The 20,457-nt window shown below is 43.8% G+C and overlaps 1 protein-coding gene and 3 long non-coding RNA genes across 5 annotated transcripts in view; 2 read left to right on the top strand and 2 right to left on the bottom strand.

Annotated features, from left to right (window-relative positions):
• Nucleotides 1-20,457, bottom strand: part of LOC116055596 (receptor-type tyrosine-protein phosphatase N2-like) — a 310,864-nt gene that overhangs the window by 244,922 nt on the left and 45,485 nt on the right. The gene's annotated exons all lie outside the window — the stretch shown is intronic.
• On the top strand, nt 1,053-2,386 carry LOC116055600. Its single transcript, XR_004106354.1, has 3 exons — nt 1,053-1,216; nt 1,831-1,906; nt 2,351-2,386. It is a non-coding gene; the product is annotated as an uncharacterized LOC116055600 (long non-coding RNA).
• Nucleotides 2,606-3,033, top strand: LOC116055599. The gene is made up of 3 exons (XR_004106353.2): nt 2,606-2,651; nt 2,757-2,838; nt 2,932-3,033. It is a non-coding gene; the product is annotated as an uncharacterized LOC116055599 (long non-coding RNA).
• LOC116055598 lies at nt 10,804-16,964 on the bottom strand. The gene is made up of 4 exons (XR_004898180.1): nt 16,720-16,964; nt 15,032-15,077; nt 14,848-14,939; nt 10,804-10,914 (listed from the first exon to the last, which is right to left on the bottom strand). It is a non-coding gene; the product is annotated as an uncharacterized LOC116055598 (long non-coding RNA).

The raw sequence follows: 20,457 nt of genomic DNA, 5'->3' as shown, positions 1-20,457 counted from the left end.
TATTGTTAGGTTGTAGGGAATTAAAGGACCCAATCGCAGAGAGAGGCAGGCAGGCAGGAGCAAGTTGAAGTGAGGATTTATTTGAGCAAAACACAAAAACAAACCAAGGGAGTCCTGAGAGCTGCAGCAGGCAAAAAAACAATTCCAGAATGAAGTCAAAAGGGAATCCAAAAAACCAGAGAAGTACAAAAAAAACGGGAACTTGTGAACAAAGGGAATCCAGGGAGCACAGAAACTGAAGAGAGCTGACACTGGGAGACACAAACCCACACAAACTAACCGGGCAAGGACACAAAACGATCTGACAAGAGACAAAGGAAACACAGAGGCTAAATAAACTAGGTAATGAGCAAACACAGGACAGGTGACACCAGGGCTGGGGAACAGGTGGAGCACATTAGACAATCACACAAGCGGGAAAACACAGGAAGCAAAACTAGACATGACAAGACAGAAAACAGACTATCAAAATAACACAGGAAACAGAAATATACACAATCCAGAATACACAAAACAGGATAAATCTACACAACAGGGAACAGAAATATACAGAATAAATATACAAAACAAGAAACAGACAGAATTATGAAAACAGGCAACAGAAATATAAAAAACCCCAACAGAATTGTCCATAACAAGTATGACCAAGTATATAATTTCCCTAAAAGGAACGTCAAACCACACTTTTGATCAATAACATCACTCATTAATTAGTCTAATTAGAGAGGCATACAGAACATTTGATGGAATATATTTGGTGTATTGTAAATAATACAATAACATATACTTCAAATAATTGTATATAAAATGGGATTTGAAGGTCTAAATGATTGCCTATTGCACTTTATTGGAAACTGGTGAGGGTATGCAATACAGTGCCAAGGTTTTCTATTTTCATCTATGTCATGTAAGACGACGTTCAAATGCGCCTTTCGCAATAGCGTAAAAAGTTAACAGATGATGTGGTAGTTAATGTTTTTACACTCTTATTTTCTATAGGTCCTTTCCAGGTGCTTTTACCAAGGGCAGAGGGAAGAGGCGCTTTCCTGCAGCAAATCTTGTTCCTGCCAAGAGACTTAAACCACTTGATGTGGTTTTCTATTTGTTGCCAAAGCAGTGTGAAAAAAACCCAGAAGAGCAGGAGCAAATAGTCCATATGCATGCAGGATTGGGCCGTAGGACTGCTCATCTAGATGAAAGCACAACCCATGAAGAGGTAATAAAAAGAAATTTGTTATTTAGGCTAGCTGTATTGTATATTGTATTCTGAGGAACGAAAAGAGAGCTGAGCCAGAAGGCAAAGCTCTCGATCTACCGGTCAGTTTTCGTTCCTACCCTCACCTATGGTCATGAAGGCTGGGTCATAACCGAAAGAACGAGATCCAGGGTACAAGCGGTCGAAATGGGTTTCCTCAGGAGGGTGGCTGGCGTCTCCCTTAGAGATAGGGTGAGAAGCTCAGTCATCCGTGAGGAGCTCGGAGTAGAGCCGCTGCTCCTTCGCGTCGAAAGGAGCCAGTTGAGGTGGTTCGGACATCTGGTAAGGATGCCCCCTGGGCGCCTCCCTAGGGAGGTGTTCCAGGCACGTCCAGCTGGGAGAAGGTCTCGGGGAAGACCCAGGACTAGGTGGAGGGATTATATCTCCAACCTGGCCTGGGAACGCCTCGGCATCCCCCAGTCAGAGCTGGTTAATGTGGCTCGGGAAAGGGAAGTTTGGGGTCCCCTGCTGGAGCTGCTACCCCCGCGACCCGATACCGGATAAGCGGACGAAGATGAAGATGGATGGATCTCTTTGGAGAGGCTTACACTTATATCCAATATTTTTGCTTACAGTTATGTGATGCCCTCAAAGTTTTATTTCCAAAATTGGGGGCCGTGACTGGTGGGTGGCTGCTATACAAATCTGCAGGTAGGCCAACACAGGTTTGTGTATTAGTGTTGCTCAGTCATAAAAAAGTACATTTGCAGCAGCTAACTTCACATTATGCAATGCACAACACTGTTACTTTATAATTGAACAGATGGTACCTAAATAAAACTTCAAATGATTTCCTCAAACTCATCTCTGTACATTTATTATTAAGCCTGTTCAATTTAAGACATTTTGTTAACCTTTATTAGGTCATGCCTAACTGCAAATCAGCAACTAATTGTTTGATTGTAATATTTGTATTTGTAAAAGTTAAGTAAAAAAAAAAAAGCTGGACCTGTTTTGTTTTAGGTGACTTCTTCAGCCTGGTCTGTTGTCAGACAAGACGTCTAGTTGCTTTGACTTCATAATGATGCTTTGACTATATAATCTATATCTAATATACTGTTGAAAGTACTAATTTTCCTCTCCTCTTTTCTATAGGTGGATGGGGTAGCCAAAAACTCTCTCTTGTGGCTCTTGATGAGACTGGCTATACAGGCATGATCTTGAAGTCTGTAAGTCGTGGGGGTAAAAATCTATTCATAGCCCCAATTCAAGAGGAACTCAGCACAAATCCCCTACCACTAACTGATGAAGCATTCAGTAGCATGCCAAAAGCCACATGTCAGAAGTGTGGAGTTGCAGTTCCTCTTCCACTCCTGACAGAACACATCAAGTAGATAAGAAGATAACTTAGATAACCTGGCTAATGTGGAAAGCAGTGAGCCTGAAGACAGAAAATGTAAGAATTCTTAATTTTAAGCTTTTGTGAGCATATTGTATAGTATTAAACAACAGAAACACTTTTTTGAAATTAACACTGTTCTTGCTTGTAACTTCTCAACAGCAGATATGCAGGAATGTCCTGTCTGCACAAAAATGTTTCCTACTGACTTTATTGAGGTACACGCTTCTTCATGTGTGGAAAGGTATCCATTTACTTTCTATTGTTAATGTTTCTTCTCTTCTCAGCAATTCCCACACAATATCAGTTAAACACAGAAATAAGTTTAAGTGGGTAGGGCAGGAAAAGAGGTGATGCATGAAAGCATTGTAATTGAGGAAGAGCAAGCAGCAATGCCTGGACCATCCGGAAGTTGTGCAACTGCTACAGATGGTAGGTGCTGTTCAGGGTTAGCAGTGGCATAGGAAAATTAAGGAAGATAAACTGTCATAGTGAAGGAAAACTGCCATTTATAAAGCATGGCCTACTCTTGATGTAAACCATGAATTGATTACCTTGCCGTTAATATTAATAATAGTATTACTTTGACGGAGTACATTTGAGTCGGAGTCGGAGTTCAGCGGTCGGTGCTGCCTGTGTTGCTGCCTCGCTGCCCAGCCTATCCTCCTTCACAGACCCCGGCCTGCTGTGAGGTAGATGGAGCTCCGTCACGGCTGGCAGCCCACGGCACTCCATACCCGCGCAAAGTCACCGTTTCTGGGTTATTGGACTACCAAACGTTGCTGCACTGACAGAGCTCCAGGGCCTGCAGCTCCCCTCTTCCTGCTAAATGGCCGGTGTGTGTGAGAGTGAGAGCGCGGTCAGCGAGCTTGTTATGCCAGCAATCTCTTACCACAGGTTCCAGTTAATCTTATAATGTGTGTAATTATAATGTGTTGAGTTATTTAAACAAACGATCGGGGAAATAAACACCTCTTGTCCGCGAGTGTCATTGATAGAGCCTGCGGCTGGATGGAGCTCTATCAATGAGAGCTAGCTAGCCTCCTCTTAGAATTCCTCTGAAATTCACAAAAATGCACTAAATTGAAATCGGATACCATTGTTAGCTTTATAAGACCTTGGGGTAGATGTTATATAAGTGGCGTGACGAAATTCAAACTGTAAATATACTCTAATTACACCGAAAATGAAGCTAACTAGACGCGATCTGTACACGTAGGATTGAAGGTACAGTCGCAGCTAACGAAACCCCATAATGTTCACAAAAATGCATTAAATTGAAATCAGAGACCATTGTTAGCTTTATAAGACCTTGGGGTAGATGTTATATAAGTGGCGTGACGAAATTCAAACTGTAAATATAGCTACTCTAGTTATGCCGGCAACTGGCAGCCAGCCAGCTCCACGGAGCCCCAAGTATTCCAGTAGTCCAGTACCCAGGGAAACTGTGACTTTCACTGGGTATGGAGGTTGCAGCTTTCTCGTCAGAACGTGTGGAGCTCCTAGCTAAAGTCCGACACATCTTAACAAATTTGCAATTAGCCATCAATTTTCGTAAAACGGCCCATATCTGAGCTTTATATAATTGATTTCTCATTTAAAAAAGTCTCAGAAGTGAATTTAATAACGAAATAGCCCGACAAACAATGTATAACTTTGCAGTGTCTGAAATATGAGACCTGCTGTCTCGTCTCCAATGTGTTTCTATGTGGTTCGCTCAAACCAATCAGCGCGCAGCTCATCTAAATATTCATGAGCATACCATATTTGGAAGAAAAGCTCTTGTTCCAAATAGAGCCATATTTACAGGGTAGTTAAAGGCCTAATAAAATAGCATTTGGGCAATTTTCAGCCCAACCAATGTTACATACCCTATTAGGAGACCTTAAGTAACAGTGTAAAATACCCTATATAATCACTTAATCAATGCTTTAAAAAATCCAACCGATTTAAAAAAACAAAAACAAGAAAAAGTAGTCATGTTGCTGTTTTCAACTCAAGAGACGAGTCCAACCAGTCTCATTCTAAAAATGATTTTTCTGTAAACTTATCTCAAGGGTTTGACTTGTATTGAGTGTAAGCTGTTAGTGCCATAGTTGGCCATTTATCCTAATGACTAATAAAGTCAAAAAAGATGTTTAATTCCTTTAATCTACTCCATAGCAACACTAACTGAACTGACCGACCTGGTCAAATTCTGGACCGGATGGGAGATTCTACCACCGAGTCGCTCTGTAGAAGTGGTCGAGGGCAGATACCCCACAGCCTCCACTTGCTTTGAGACCTTGCACATCCCAGGGCATTACAAGGATTACACATCTTTTAAATGTGACATCCTGGCCTATATTTGCAGTTGCCATACAGGATTTGGTCTCGTGTGAGTGACATTTGGCTTGTATTTACCTTTGTAAGACAAGATTTGATGTTAAAATGTTTGTTTTTAAGCTTGTTAGTTGTTCTGTTAAAAGACCTGTTGTAAACTATCTCACGCTCAAAGAAAACATTCAGGAAGTTGTTAATGTATACTGAATATATTTTCACGCTGTTACTGAGAGTACTTTGCAGTAACCTTTGGCAATAAATGGTCAGTTCATTGAGGTAAACTTCTCTGACTCTGAACTCCTGTGAAGCCCTCGTATAACCACTGAAAAGCAATATTTTTTTCCCCAATTTCCATCTCAGGTTTGGGAAGAATCCTCAATGTTCAAAATAATGCATTGCTTTTTCCTTGTTCCTGATCCTTACACACGGTGTAAGGGGGACGGACAGCGAAAGAGAAGAAAGGACAATAAAAATGAGAAAAGGTCATTAAACAATAACACAACACTGTTATATATTTTTCTCACCTTCCAGGCAGCCATTGATTTTTCTTTGACAATTTAGTACACTATAAACTTCAGACTTAAAACCTGTTTGAGTTAAGTAATCAATGATAATGAAATGTCTGATGTCTAGACTATGTTAAAGGAACACGCCGACTTATTGGGAATTTAGCTTATTCACCGTAACCCCCAGAGTTAGACAAGTCGATACATACCCTTCTCATCTCCGTGCGTGCTGTAAGGCTGTCTGACGGCTCCAGCGGCATCAGGCCAGCACAGTACATGCAGGTGAATGGTTCCAGCAATCCTACTGCTCCCAATAAGTGACAAAATAACAGCAACATGTTCCTATTTACATGTTGTGATTTGTAGAGTCACAGTGTGTACAAAAAACAACGTAACATGAGACACAGCCATCTTCTAACCGTAAACAAACAGCACGTTGCCATGGTGACACCCTTGAACAGTCCAGAACCGATACGACAATCAGCAGGCAGTGGGGAAGACGGGGGAGGAACCAAGAGAGTCTCGCTTGCAGAGCCCCAACAGGGTGACTGTTCCAAGATACGGCCTTGGCAAGGCCGTTCAGGATAAGGGAGCCGAAAGATTAAATTTGTTTTGTCTACGCGAATGGCTGCTCTAATTTAAACATTCATTCTATTGTCCAACTACACACTGTTCAACTGGTCAATTTTTCTTTCCAAATCCATGACCTTCCTCATGATGGTATCCAAGCCGCGGGTCATCATTACCATGTTGTTTTCCATCACGCGATTAATAGTTCCAGTTTGCAAACTGATCGCTTTTCCGACAGCTTCAGTCAGGCCAGGCAGCTTCCTTGGGCTTTGGACAGCTACCAAAGTCTTTCCAATTCTTCGATAAACCAGAGCGAAGCATCCTCCAATCAGCAACATTCCAGTTATCAGGGTTCCAAATAGGTATAAAATCAAGATGGCGCCGCAGAATGGCGACACGGTGTGTTGGAGCGCTCTGTTTTGTTTTGTTTTGTGTTTTAATTCTGTTTCTTGCGATGGTACCCGTATCTCATTCACAAGTGAAGAGCTCGTGAACTTCAGGGCAACAACACCATCAGACTTATTTCCCACTTTTCTTCTCCCTTCACTGGAAATTTTGGACATTCTGGTCAAAGGTGCGCTCACCTTTGCTCACGCAGAGAAACGCCGGAGGAGAGGGAAACGGGCCGGTGCGCTGGTGCGTCTCCGCCAGCGAGGATCACGCACACCGTTACCTGGAATATTCCTCTCTAACGTGCGCTCTCTGCCCAACAAAGTGGAGGAATTACAACTGCTGTTGAGGGGAAACAGGGACTTTTCTTCATCTGCTGTTTTGTGCTTCACGGAGACGTGGCTCTGTGGATTAATACCGGACTCTGCGCTGCAGCTGGCAGGCTTCCAGCTTTTCAGAGCGGACAGAGACACGGCTCTCTCCGGCAAAATTCAAGTTGGAGGAATCTGTTTCTACATCAACAGCGGTTGGTGCAACGACGTGACAGTGATCCAGCAGTATTGTTCTCCTGACCTGGAGTATTTCACCATAAACTGTAAGCCTTTTTATTCACCCCGTGAGTTCCATTCATTCATTCTGGTCGGTGTTTACATCTCACCGCAGGCCAACGTGCAGGACGCGCAGCGCATGCTTGCCTACCAGATACTGTGTGTGGAGCGGACCAACCCGGACTCCCTAGTTATTGTCCTTGGTGACTTTAATAAAGGGAACCTCACTCATGAACTCCCTAAATATAGTCAACATATTAAATGCCCGACCAGAGAGGAGAACATTCTGGATCACTGTTACACCACAGTCAGGGATGCTTATCACGCCGTCCCCCGTGCTGCACTGGGGCACTCTGACCACGTCATGGTCCACCTGATCCCCGCCTACAGGCAGAAACTAAAGCTCTGCAAATCGAGGGCATCAAGGAAGTGGACCAGTGTAGCTGTGGAGGATCTCCAGTCGTGTTTGGATTGTACTGACTGGGATGTGTTCAGGACTGCTACCCACAGTCTGGATGAGTACACAGAGGCTGTGACGTCATACATCAGCTTCTGTGAGGCCTGCTGTGTTCCATCAAGCACCAGGGTGAGTTACAACATTGACAAACCCTGGTTCACAGCCAAACTCAGAAGGTTAAGGCTGGCTAAGGAAGAGGCGTTCAGGAGTGGGGACAAAGACAGATTTAAAGAGTCAAAGTACAAATTTAGCAAGGCAGTGAAGGAGCCTAAACATCGGTACTCTGAGAAGCTCCAACGCCAGTTCTCAGCTAATGACTCTGCGACTGTCTAGAAGGGACTTAGGCAGATCACCAACTTCAAGCCTAAAACCCCCCACTCCTTCAATGACCGACACCTAGCCAATGACCTGAACGAGTTCTACTGTCGATTTGAAAGACAAAAGGACAGTCCTGACACCATCCCCCACGACACCTCCCTACAGCTACAGCCACTGTGCATCACCTCCACCTCGCCCACCTCAGCAGGGTCCTGGGCCCCCCCACCAATGCCCTCCTTAAAGGTCCCCTCCACCTCCACCCCCCCTCCCACCTCAGTGACGACTCTCTCCATTCACGAGAGGGACGTCAACAGACTGTTCAGGAGACAGAATCCCAGGAAAGCTGCTGGACCGGATGCTGTCTCCCCATCCAGCTTGAAGCACTGCGCTGACCAGCTGTCTCCAGTGTTCACAGACATTTTTAACACCTCACTGGAGACATGTCACGTGCCAGCCTGCTTCAAGACCTCAACCATAATCCCTGTCCCCAAGAAGCCAAGGACCACAGGACTTAATGACTTCAGACCCGTCGCCCTGACCTCTGTGGTTATGAAGTCCTTTGAGCGCCTTGTGCTTTCACACCTCAAAGACCTCACCGACCCCCTCCTGGACCCCCTGCAGTTTGCCTACAGAGCCAATAGGTCTGTAGACGATGCAGTCAACCTGGCCCTCCACTACATCCTCCGGCACCTGGACTCCGCAGGAACCTACGCCAGGATCCTGTTTGTGGACTTCAGCTCTGCCTTCAATACCATCATCCCGGCTCTGCTTCAGCAGAAACTCTCCCAGCTTGGTGTGCCTGACTCCACCTGCAGGTGGATCACTGACTTCCTGTCTGACATGAAGCAGCATGTGAAGCTGGGGAAACACGTCTCCGACTCACAGACCATCAGCACCGGATCCCCCCAGGGCTGCGTTCTTTCTCCTCTGCTCTTCTCCCTGTACACCAACAGCTGCACCTCCAGTCACCAGTCCGTCAAGCTTCTGAAGTTTGCGGACGACACCTCCCTCATCGGACTCATCTCTGATGGAGACGAGTCCGCCTACAGGTGGGAGGCTGACCACCTGGTGACCTGGTGCAAGCAAAACAATCTAGAGCTCAACGCTCTAAAGACAGTGGAGATGGTTGTGGACTTCAGAAAGAACCCAGCCCCACCTGCCCCCATCACCCTCTGTGGCTCCACAATTGACACTGTGGAGTCTTTCCGCTTCCTGGGAACTACCATCTCCCAGGACCTCAAGTGGGAGCTGAAGATCAGCTCCCTCGTCAAGAAAGCACAACAGAGGATGTACTTCCTGCGGCAGCTGAAGAAATTCAACCTGCCAAAGACAATGATGGTGCACTTTTACACAGCCATCATTGAGTCCATCCTCACATCCTCCATCACCATCTGGTACGCTGCTGCCACTGCCAAGGACAAGGGCAGGCTGCAGCGTGTCATTCGGTCAGCTGAGAAGGTGATTGGCTGCAATCTGCCGCCGCTCCAGGACCTATACGCCACCAGGACTCTGAAGCGTGCTGGAAAGATTGTGGCTGACCCCTCCCACCCCGGACACAAGCTCTTTGAACCACTCCCCTCTGGCAGGAGGATGAGGTCCATTAGGACCAAAACCTCACGCCACATAAACAGTTTTTTCCCCTCCGCCATTAGCCTTCTAAACAAGGCTCGGAATCCATCCTGACTCTCTCCACACCCCACCTCTGGCTCCTCATGCCACTGTACCTACTCTGCTGTAGCGTCCCTTTTCACTACTGTTTAACTTATTTTACTATTTATTTAAATTTATTTTATCGTTATTAATACGTACTGTGTGTATATGTTTATACTTATATTGTTTATATCTTTTTATCCTTCTTATATTTGTATGTGTGACATGCTCCAACAACACCATGACAAATTCCTCGTATGTGCAACGTACTTGGCAATAAAGCCCTTTCTGATTCTGATTCTAGGTAGATATCCTCAACGTCCTCCACGGAAAGAGCAGAGAGACACACGACACGCCATTTCTCCCAGCCGTCCATCGTATACCCCGCAGCAAACGTCCCGTCAGGACATGCTGGCTCACCCGAACCAGTGCTCCTCCTCGAGAATACAGTGTCAATTGCGTTGAGAGACCAGTTAATCAATTCCATGATTTTTAGGTATTTGTAGAGCCTTGCAGGGAGAGTCTCTAAAAAGTTAACAGCAGACAACACAAGACAAGATAGCAAGCAGGGTAGGCCTGGGAGGGAGAGGGAGAAAAAGCGACCGCCTTCGCTGAGAGCTGGAAAGTACGGTGAATAAGCTAAATTCCCAATAAGTCGGCGTGTTCCTTTAAGCAGTTGATATACCTTTTCATTATCACAGCTTTTCATTCATGTTATTTTAATAGGTTAACGTAACTTTTGTCATAAATTGAATTATTTCGTGATTATTTAGGCGTAGGTCTTTTTGAAACTGAGATCACCCTACTTCAAACCAGTGAGAAGAAAAATGTGATATAACCAAAATTGTTTTACCCATGTCAGAAAATGTGTTCATGTAGAACCCCATAGCTCATTTTATATTAGCTGATGATATAGGTTGGTTTGTTCATAAACAAATAATGAATTATGGTATAGTAAAACAGAGTAATATAAAATTTCTTTATAGAAGAAGTTATAATTGTTGACAAATACATTAATAAACACTTAAAATGTCCTTACTGCATCCGTAATAAATCATGTTTATATGCTGATTATACGCAATAAATAGAGGGACTTAAGTGTTACTGAGAAAATAGGAACAGTTAGGGTTAGGGTCATCTGTCAATCACCGCTTTCACAGAAAAATGTGGTATATGTATATATCTTAAGTTTTGCAGTTTAACATGTTCCTTGTAAACAATCTCTGCACTGATATAATTGAAGCAGGAGTTAAGTGAACTATAAGGGGGTGAAAGCTCTTTTTGTAACGTTCCTTGTGTTCATTGTCTCTCTCAACTCAAAACTGAAGTCATTCTGATCAGTTCTTTCACAGACCAAGAAACTGATCACAAAATTGAACAGCAGCAATGTAAGTATCGCAGCCAAAGGACTGGGATGCAGCTCTTGGGTTAACTGCATCTCTTAAAGCTGTCATTTGTCCATCGGTCAGGGGGCATGCTGTGTCTGGAACAATGATGCTCGACTGGTCATCAAATGGAAGTCCGCTGTTTTCCCACTCAATGTCAAGAATATCCATGCCCTACAAATAGAGGGCATTTTGAGTTGTATGCAGTAAAAGTAGGCACGCTTTCAAATACTACAGAATGTGCTCTTGGCTTCTAATTAAATTTCTTAAGTATATGAACCACACTATTCATTAAAATCACATTATATTTGAATATACCTCTATTATCTGGTCCTGGAATTGGTTAATGTGTACGACCCAGCTCCCACAGATGGTTAGGGGTCACGTGGCTTTCTGTTCTCAACGGATGATTGTCCCAACCATTGCAAAAAGTATCTAGGTCATCCTGCAGGCGTGGGAGAAACACGAAGTAACAGCAGAAGAGGTGTGTTTCATTGGCGATGCTGAGGAAGCCCTCTTTTTCCAGGTAGTGGAGAACATCATAGTAGATGCATGTTACAGCTGCCCACAGGTCTCTCCACAGCCACTCAATCCTGGAAAATTTGAATTGAAAAAAAAATAATTATTTTATGAAAAAGGTTTTTATCCACAAATTGTCATGGTTGTGTATGTTCTGTTTCCTGTTTCATTTTGAAGTCTGTCTTTTCTGTCTTGTCTTGTCTGGTTTTACTTCCTGTCTTGTGTTTTCCCCCCTTTTTTGATTGTTCCCCCATCCGCTGATGTGCAGCCGCCCAGACCCTCCGCTGACGTGCAGCCGCCCAGAACCTCCGCTGACGTGCAGCCTTCCAGAACCTCCGCTGACGTGCAGCCTTCCAGAACCTCCGCAGACATGCAGTCTTCCAGAACCTCCACTGACGTCCAGCAGTCCAGAGTCTCAGCTGACGTCCAGCCGTCCAGAGTCTCAGCTGACGTCCAGCCGTCCAGAGTCTCAGCTGACGTCCAGCAGTCCAGAGTCTCAGCTGACGTCCAGCCGTCCAGTCTTCGATGACAGCTCTTCAAGAGACTTCGATGACCGCTCTTCAACAGTCTTCGATGACCGCTCTTCAAGAGTCTCCGATGACCGCTCTGCTAGAGTCTTCCAGTTGTCCAGAGTCTTCGATGACCACTCTTCCAGAGTCTTCCAGTCGTCCAGAGTCTTCGATGACCGCTCTTCCAGAGTCTACGTCGACTGACCTCCCAGAGTCTACGTCAACTGACCTCCCAGAGTTTACGTCGACCAACCTCCCAGAGTCTTCTCTTTTGGGCGCCCCAGAGGCTGCCCCAGTGACTATGCCGGTCTCCGGCACCCCAGAGACAGCCCCAGTGACTTTGCCCCGTGTTTTGTTGGCGGTCCTGCCGACACCTGCGCCCCGTGTTTTGTCGGGGGTCCGGCCGACACCTGCTCCCCGTGTTTTGTCGGTGGTCCGGCCGACTTCTGCTCCAGTTACCCCTTTGGAGGATTTGCCGACTCCTGATCCTGTTGCCTTGTTTCCTGTGGCTGATACAGTTACCTTGCCGGCAGATCCACACACTCTTGTTCTTGTTACCTTGTCGGCAGACACTGGCCCAGCTGACTTGTAACCTGTCTCCAGCTCAGCTGACCCGTCGCCTGTCTCCAGTTCAGCTGACTCGTCGCCTGTCTTCAGCCCAGCTGAACCGTCGCCTGTCTTCAGCCCAGCTGACCCGTCGCCTGTCTTCAGCCCAGCTGACTCGTCGCCTGTCTTCAGCCCAGCTGACTCATCACCTGTCTTCAGCCTAGCTGACTCATCGCCTGTGTTCAGCCCAGCTGACCCGTCACCTGTCTTCAGCCCAGCTGCCTCTTCACCTGCTCAGCCTGCCTGGCCACCAGAAGGGTTTCGCCTTTGCCACCGGCCTTCAGAGGGGATTCGCCTTCGCCGCCAGCCGCCAGAAGGATTCTGCCTTCGCCGCCGGCCTCCAGAAGGGTTTTGCCTTCGCTGCCGGCTTTCAGAGGGGATTCACCTTTGCCGCCTGCCTTCAGAGGGGTTTCGCCTTCGCCGCCGGCCTTCAGAAGGGATTCGCACACAAGGGTCTACCTCAAACGGTTCAAATGTTATGATATGGGGGGTGGCTTGAGCATAGGGGGCGGGTCAAACCATCACCAATGAAGAAGGAACTCTCTGCTGAGTTCAATGACACCTCACACAAGACTCTTCCTTAAATGGGTCACCAGTTATAAAAAGGGGCTTGGCTAACTTATAGGGGCCGGGTCAACCCATCACCAATTAAAAAGGAAGTTTCTGCTGAGTTCAATGATACCTCACACAAGGGTCTACCTTAATCGGTTCAAATGTTATGAAAGGGGGCGTGGCTTAAGCATAGGGGGCGGGCAAAAACATCACCAATGAAGAAGGAACTCTGCTGAGTTCACTGATACCTCACACAATGGTCAACCTTAGATGGATCAGCATTCATGAAAGGGGGCGTGGCTTAAGCATAGGGGGCGGGTCAAACCATCACCAATGAAGAAGGAACTCTCTGCTGATTTCATTGATACCTCACACAATGGTCAACCTTAAACGGTTCAAATGTTATTAAAGGGGGCGTGGCTTAAGCATAGGGGGCGGGCCAAACGATCACCAATGAAGAAGGAACTCTCTGCTGAGTTCAATGACACCTCATACAAGACTCTACATTAGAGGGATCAGCATTCATGAAAGGGGGCGTGGCTTAAGCATAGGGGGCAGGCCAAAGCATCACCAATGAAGAAGCAACTCTCTGCTGAGTTCAATGACACCTCACACAAGACTCTACCTTAAACGGTACAAATGTTATGAAAGGGGGCGTGGGCTGAGTAAGTGGGCGTGGTTATATTATAGGGGCCGGCTCATTGTCACACGCAGACCACACATTCTAAGTTTCATGTAAATCGGATGATGTTTGTCATATAAGGCGCATTTCCTGTTGCTAGCGGGGGGCGCTATGACCAAAAGTCAATTTTGCCCTGTAGGTGTCCTCAGCCGTGGACCCTTGTCAATTGTGACAAATTTCTGGCAGATACGACAACGTACAGTCAAGTTACAACAATTTATTTGTTCATCGCTAAACACTCAAAATGGCCGCCACGCCACGCCCACACCATCAGACGAAAAGTTTTTCTTTTAATAACTTTTCATCTTTAAGGTGTTGGGATGGTACAGACCAAGTTTGAAGTCCATCGGATGAAATCTCTAGGAGGAGTTCGTTAAAGTATAGCACCTTGACTTTTAGGCCTACTTCCTGTTGCCACTAGGGGGCGCTATGACTTTAAGTAAATATCGGCCTTTATTTGTCCTCAGGGTTGGACTCTTATGAATCCTGAAAAGTTTTGAGCCAGTCGGACAATGTACACTTGAGTTACACCCACTTCCTGTTTCGGCGGAGAAACGCACAAAATGGCCGCCCCGCCACGGCCATGCCCTATGACGAAAAGTTTTTCTTTTAACAACTTTTCATCTTTAATGTCTTAAGATGGCACAGACCGAATTTGAAGTTGATCGGATGAAATCTTTAGGAGGAGTTCGTTAAAGTACGACGTGGAAATGGCCAAAATCACACTAATTTCGAACTTTGAAATCAAAATGGCGGACTTCCTGTTGGGTTTAGGGTATGGCTCTAATGACATTTTTTGTACATCTTGATATGCTACATATGTGTACCAAGTTCCGTGAGTCTATATTAAAAGCACTGCAGGGGCTCAATTTTTTTAACTTTCTAGGGGGCGCTAGCGAGCCATTTTTGCGCGGTTATTCCCGAAACCCTTAAAATACGTAAATTTTCACCAGACTTAATGCGCCCGCCAAATTTGGTGAGTTTTTGAATATGTTAAGCCCCTCAAAAAGCCAATTAATTTGGTGTAATAATAATTCCTTCAGTTTCAATAGGGCCTTCGCCGCTGTCGGCGCTCGGGCCCTAATTAATATTATTCCAAGCAAAGTATTTTATATACGTCTTAAAACCTGTCTGAAGGTGATCTTTAAGTATATTACTTGAGTAAATGTTCTTAGTTACTTTCCGTCACTGCTTGTACTGTTGTAGTGTAAAAACTCCCAGTTTAAAATATGCATTTACCTGAGAGGAAAACCAAACTTCTCAACAGATTCTAGGAAGAAAGCCAGGGTGGTTGATGTAAGGTTGTTGGAGGCTGCACCAAGATACATTATCTGCAGCACAAATGCAATTACATGTCTATGAGACACTCAAGTATTTAATGATTACAGAAATGTGTACTCTTAGTCCAAACAACTGCGCTTACCTTACGGGAAAAACCGTCAATACCACCAAAGACAACAATGTTGTAGCTGAAAGAGAAAAAAATAATTTGTCAGCTGTATATAACATACTGCAAGTAAGAAAAAAAGTGTTCTACACACAGTTGCTAAATGTAATAGACTAGGTGTATACCATTTTAAGACGTTAGCTGTGATGGTGCATATACAGTAACATGAAAGAAGCAGTATAAAAAATGTGTTATGGTGCATACTGATAACTACCACATACTTTACAAACACACTTTGAATGTATGCATTTTGTCAAAAAGATTGCTTAATAAGAATTTACCGAATCAATTTGTGGTTTGTATCTATGTGCATCAAAGACTGGGGTCCTGGAACCGAGTAGGTCCGTCAAGCAATACATCATACATGGACCATACGGCTTATGACATCAGTGGTGTCAACACGGTGCATGGAGGCTCTGACACGGTTATACTGCACCCTCAGTCCTCTGGCTTCCAGAAGGGCCTTCATCATTCGATATCCAGAGTGAGGCTGCCTCGCTGACTCTCACACACTGATCTAACTCTTCATCTGTCATAGTGCTGTATAATGCCTTAACTGAGAGATCAGACTCAGCCATGTGTCGGTATACTGTGCGCCTGGACATCCCCAAAAGTTTAGCTATACATGGAACAGACAGATTAAGTTCCAGAAGTTTGCTAAGATACTCTGGGGATATGACCATTCGTTGTCGCCCAGCTGGTCCTTGCTCAAACTGCACAACTGCAATGTGTTGCTCCCTTTTCTCTTTTTCCCAATTGATAAGACTGTGTAGCTGTGTCAGTGAATCTAAAATAGCTGGACAAACAGTTACTTGACTGGATACAGCATTTAAAAACACACGTTTGTGTGTGCAAGTGAACTCTAAGAAGTCCAGATCCAGAGGCATGCGTCCCAGAATATGCTCCAATCGAGAGCAAAGTCTTTCTAAAAGATGATTAAGCAGGAGTTCCTAGGAGAGAAAAACAAAATCACATTTTATGGAAAAAATAAAGATAAGCATGATATTCTTAAATTAAACATTTCTATGTTTTTTTTATCGTTTCAAGTAAGTTAACATCTCATGAATATCTGAGTGAGTTTTCAGAGCTGAGCTTATTTATTTTCATATGAAAAATGCTAATTTATGAATGTCCTCTGTAGTGGACGTCAGGTACTTTGTACTTCCCCCCTCTGTCCCCACGAGTGAGGGAGTCAGACAGTGTCCAGTTTACTGATGGCGATTATGTAATTATGTAATTTAGCGCGAAAAACTTAACTTTGCAAACGGCAGTGTGAATGGGGCTACTAACTTATGAGCAACCACGACCCAAGCTGTTACCAGTTAACACTGTAATGAAATCATTTGCGCCTTCTTTTAATGTTTTGGGTAAAGAGAAACAGCTAGTAACTTAATAGGCAGCTGTTAAACAAACTGTCAGTCAGCTATTTCTTGCCAGCCACATCATAAACCATGCTAACATAACGTTAGCTATTAGTTAACATAACGCTGGCTAATAGCTAACATAGCGCTGGCTAATAGCTAACACACTTTTAACGAACACCGCCTCATTAAAAGTTCCCTGTAGACATTGTTCAATGTCAACAATTTCTGTTAATGTGCAACGTGTCCGGTAACTAATACTGACTTTTACGAACACAAAAGGTAAATAAAGAGTACACTCACCGAAGCGCAATCATTTGTGTTCTGAGCCATGCTGAGCTCTGACCGGAGCTCTGACCAGAGCTCACCTGAACTTCACCGCCTTCCTGTTTCGGTGTCACATGACCAATGGAGCGTAACTTGATTGGCTGGATGTTGGATGATTTGATACAGGGATCGATTGCTTCTCCGTGGTTACCTGGATGTTGACTCTGAATATTTTTACACAGAATTTTTTGAGACGTTGAATTATTTTGCACTGAATTTTTTGACACTGAATTTTTTTTACATCAAATTTTTTGACACTGAATTTTTTTTACATCGAATTTTTTGACACAGAATTCTTTTACATCAAATTATTTTACATTGAATTTTTTTAAATATTGAAAAAAAATGTCAGTCAAAAAAATTTCAGTGCTAGAAATTCGATGGCTTTTAAAATTCAAAGTCTGATTTAGATGCAAAAAAAAAATTCAGTGTTAAAAATTCAAATTCAAAATCCGATGGCACATGTTTACTTCCATATATTGTTTTCATCTTTGTAAACTTAAAACGGGGACACTGCCCCAGGGGCGTCACTAGACCTAGAGCTGCACTGGGGCACAAGCCCCCCTAGGGGGGTCCATGGGCATGCTCCCCTGTAAGAAAATGTCTATTTTAAATGCATCAATCTGGTGCACTTTGAAAAGAAATTCCGACAACCAGCAGGGGGGGTTCTATGTGTGGAATAGTTTTGGAGACCTCTTTGTAATTATGACATATATTATTATTTTTATGGCAAAAGATAGTCCCCAAAATTATGATTAGGGACCGTTCGGTATTTATGGAATGGACCACCGGAGGAAAATAGGGGAGGTTCATGTCTTTTTATTCTTTGTTGAGGGGAGGGTCATACATTTTTTTTTTTAAGTCTAGGGGGGAGCGTCACCCAACATTTGTATTCGTCAGAACAGCAACATTTCAAAGTGGCTTGTTTGGTGCATATTTATCCATGTAGCTCTCTCAGTCTCGGCCCACATTACTAGCAGATGGGTCCCTCCCTGTTTAGACAGCCAGACAATTTGAGCTGTAGCTTTAGAGACAGTGGGATTTCTCAAACTGAATAAATCCCGCTCACACATATAAACACAAAACTGCTTTGCTAGCTCCATCGTGTTGTAACTAAGACATCTGATGAAAAAATGATTTTCAAAAACACTGTACGAAAACATAGCTGACCAGACGCAAGCTTTTATTTTGAAAAGTCGAAGCTCGCGGACTACACCAGCTGGGAGGGAATGAGACGGGAGGTCTCCAGGCTGCAGCCATACCTGACTCAAATATCCTTCCGGTCCCGGTGATATTATATATATATATATATATATATATGACAGCCTTTTCAAGGCATTTCAGAAGGAAGGAGTGGTAGCATGCAAGCTCCCAAATTGACGCTTGTCTGAGAAATGGAGTTTTGGATAATTTTCAGCTTTACCTATATGCTAAAATATACAATGACTGAATATTGTCAATGTTTTATTGTTTTATTTCATGTGAATACTAGTTTACTAGATGAGGAACTTATTATTTGAAGTAATGCAGTAATGCAGGAAGTGTGCATTTAGTTTCCATGCTTATTGTGTTTCCACAACAATGTTAGTGAGTAAATCTACTGAAATGGCCACCACACCATAACAGAGGAGTGGGATGTGTAAGATGAGAATGGTTTAGTCACGATGTCATGGCTGTTAAAGAACAATGGGCATCTGTATATCTTTGCCAAGCGCAAACCAGTATAGAAGACATCAATAAATAGTTGGGGAGGGTCATCCAAAATTCATTTCTGGTGAAGGGAGGGTCAGGTCTATTTTGACTAAAAGGTCCCAAAACTCCTCCGGTGGCCCCTGGAATAAATAACGAACAGTCCCTTATGCCTATTTTTTAAAGGTAAGTGATGTAGTACAACCAGCAGAACATTAATTATGTGTGAGGTAAGTTTAGAGACACAACTCTATTTAATTATTAAAATATTAAATGTTTTTGGCAAAGAATATTCCCCAAAATTATGATTATGCTTATTTTTAAAAGGTAAGTGCTGTAGTACAACCAGCAGAGGGGCTTCTATGTGTGGAGTAGTTTTGGAGACATGACTGTAATTATGACATGTATTACATTTGTTTTGGCAAAAAATATTCCCCAAAATTAGGAATATGCCTATTTTTGAAAAGTAAGTGCTGTAGTATAACCAGGACGAGACAAGTTATAATTGAGGTAATGTTTGGAGATAATACCTTATTTAATCATTAAATTAATAAATATTGTTGTTGTATCTCTTTTCGGTGTTGTAGTTTGAAGACGGTCCCTAAGCACTCGTCTTACTAATGTCTCAACCCCGGCTGCTCGTAGAGACCAATGTTATTTCTCCAGGTTGGAGGACGGCTCGTTTTGATGAAAATTAGTTTGTAGCTCGTTGTTAACCTTACTACGGTAGGAAAGATGCATTGTTTGTGATTTAATAACATTTCGCTATAGAGTAATTGATCCCGGAAGTTTGAATCTGTGAATATCTATTCTAAAGTGAATAATTGCCAGCCTTACTACTTACTGGAGTTACACAACTACACTTATCCTATGCAAGTACAAATTTGGCTGTAACATGTGTGTCCACTTTAAAAATAGCTCTTGAGAAATGGCATGTTTATTGTCCCCCCCAACTGTATGAAGTAAGCCCATGCTAATAACTTATTTAAAGATTTTTCCACTGCAAACTTTCAACTGCATCACTTCTTGTTCACCATAAACGTTTTGCCAGTAACACCTACAGAAACCAAACCTTGAGGAGACCATTTAAAACAGCTTTCAACAGCTGTAAAAAGGTTGCACCACAAGTGACAGTGGAGCAATGTCACAGATTCATAATTTAAATCAAAAATGTGCAGATTGATCATCAAATTTAGACTTTGAAAATATATTTTCAGCCCAGGGTGACTTTGCCATGGGGTGCTGCGACATGTTGAATGTTGCAATGTTCAGGAGAGAGACTTGAGTTGAGTTGACCGTCTCACTGTCTGTCTGTCTGTCTGTAAACAGTAGGCGGAGTAGACGCTAAAGCAGCGAAGCAAGTGCATTCTGGGATTTGGTGTCTTTCATCCACATGAGCCAAAAACACATTTTCTGGCTTTTCTTGGCCTAGAAGCCCCCAATTTCTAAAAAAATTCACATTTCTACTATATAAGTGACCCAATTTAAAGATATATTCATCTTTCCAACGGTGACATATCCCTTTAAGCCCTGCTCCTCTGGCGCCTGTTGCCATGGAGATTCCCATCAAGTGCTTTTTGTTCCACACAGCTGATAAAGAGGAAGTGTGTGTGTGTGTGTGTGTGTGTGTGTGTGTGTGTGTGTGTGTGTGTGCGCGCGCGCGCGCGCGCGCGTGCGTGTCTTTAAGTGGCAAAATCCATCCCCATCCATCCACACTTCCCCCTATATGGACTTTGCCACTTGACTTGCTCCTCTGCTCCAGGTATTATTTCTATGGCTGCTACAGGGCTTTGTGGGTGCACTTGCTGACATGACTGCTGTTGTCTTCTTGGGAGGACAGTCTCATATCTTGTCTTGCCCCTTAAAGCAGTCTGGCAGTCCAACAAAAGTAGTCAATTGGTTTATGGCAGACCACCTAACCACCTGTCATATTCACCCATTTGCGGATTGGCAGCATCCATGTTACTCAAGATAATAAATTAAAATCTTCTCTAATCCTTTCTGTGAAGGGTCCCCCCTGGGCTT

This window comes from Sander lucioperca, chromosome 9 (genome assembly GCF_008315115.2).
Source record: "Sander lucioperca isolate FBNREF2018 chromosome 9, SLUC_FBN_1.2, whole genome shotgun sequence".
NCBI lineage: Eukaryota > Metazoa > Chordata > Actinopteri > Perciformes > Percidae > Sander > Sander lucioperca.
Note: the sequence above shows the minus strand (reverse complement) of the source record. Positions and strands in the feature narration are given on the sequence as shown.